The following is a 1,681-nucleotide window of genomic DNA, read 5'->3' as shown; positions in this document are numbered from 1 at the left end:
AAACCTGGGATGGCGTGTCTTCCGGCGTCAGTACCCCTTTCGATGTAAATCCTTCAGTCCCCGAAACCTTTCAACTGCAGCCACAATAATTCATAGTTTCTTCGATTTCTTTCAGACTTGTGCTGTACAGTTTCTAACTGTGGAAATGAACTCAACAAAATCCACATTTTTAACACACAGGGTATCTTTTGTTTTGCAGCTAACATTTACCACAGGCTGTGGTGTATCCACTACCATCTCTTCACTAACATTACTTGTTTAACTAATTATTTTAATCGCCCCCGCATAAGGGATTCGACTGACCGCTCCAACTTGTGTCACCCCAATTTATCCTTACAGGGCACTCCAGGAACTCAGGATCATGATCCCCACTACAATTGCGACCCTGTCGTCCTTCTACACACCTGTCTCCAGTATGCTCTGTTCGTCTGGACACACAATTCTTACACTGCAGTGGTTTGGGGACGAAAGCTCTTACGGCGTATGTTTATTTATTTATTTTTATTTCACCTTTATTTAACCAGGTAGGCAAGTTGAGAACAAGTTCTCATTTACAATTGCGACCTGGCCAAGATAAAGCAAAGCAGTTCGACAGATACAACGACACAGAATTACACATGGAGCAAAACAAACATACAGTCAATAATACAGTATAAACAAGTCTATATACAATGTGAGCAAATGAGGTGAGAAGGGAGGTAAAGGCAAAAAGGCCATGGTGGCAAAGTAAATACAATATAGCAAGTAAAACACTGGAATGGTAGTTTTGCAATGGAAGAATGTGCAAAGTAGAAATAAAAATAATGGGGTGCAAAGGAGCAAAATAAATAAATAAATTAAATACAGTTGGGAAAGAGGTAGTTGTTTGAGCTAAATTATAGGTGGGCTATGTACAGGTGCAGTAATCTGTAAGATGCTCTGACAGTTGGTGCTTAAAGCTAGTGAGGGAGATAAGTGTTTCCAGTTTCAGAGATTTTTGTAGTTCGTTCCAGTCATTGGCAGCAGAGAACTGGAAGGAGAGGCGGCCAAAGAAATAATTGGTTTTGGGGGTGACTAGAGAGATATACCTGCTGGAGCGTGTGCTACAGGTGGGAGATGCTATGGTGACCAGCGAGCTGAGATAAGGGGGGACTTTACCTAGCATGGTCTTGTAGATGACATGGAGCCGGTGGGTTTGGCGACGAGTATGAAGCGAGGGCCAGCCAACGAGAGCGTACAGGTCGCAATGGTGGGTAGTATATGGGGCTTTGGTGACAAAACGGATTGCACTGTGATAGACTGCATCCAATTTGTTGAGTAGGGTATTGGAGGCTATTTTGTAAATGACATCGCCAAAGTCGAGGATTGGTAGGATGGTCAGTTTTACAAGGGTATGTTTGGCAGCATGAGTGAAGGATGCTTTGTTGCGAAATAGGAAGCCAATTCTAGATTTAACTTTGGATTGGAGATGTTTGATATGGGTCTGGAAGGAGAGTTTACAGTCTAACCAGACACCTAAGTATTTGTAGTTGTCCACGTATTCTAAGTCAGAGCCGTCCAGAGTAGTGATGTTGGACAGGCGGGTAGGTGCAGGTAGCGATCGGTTGAAGAGTATGCATTTAGTTTTACTTGTATTTAAGAGCAATTGGAGGCCACGGGAGGAGAGTTGTATGGCATTGAAGCTTGCCTGGAGGGTTGTTAA

This window comes from Oncorhynchus nerka, linkage group LG5, assembly GCF_034236695.1.
Source record: "Oncorhynchus nerka isolate Pitt River linkage group LG5, Oner_Uvic_2.0, whole genome shotgun sequence".
In the NCBI taxonomy this organism is placed as follows: Eukaryota; Metazoa; Chordata; class Actinopteri; order Salmoniformes; family Salmonidae; genus Oncorhynchus; species Oncorhynchus nerka.
This window is presented reverse-complemented; position numbering follows the sequence as displayed.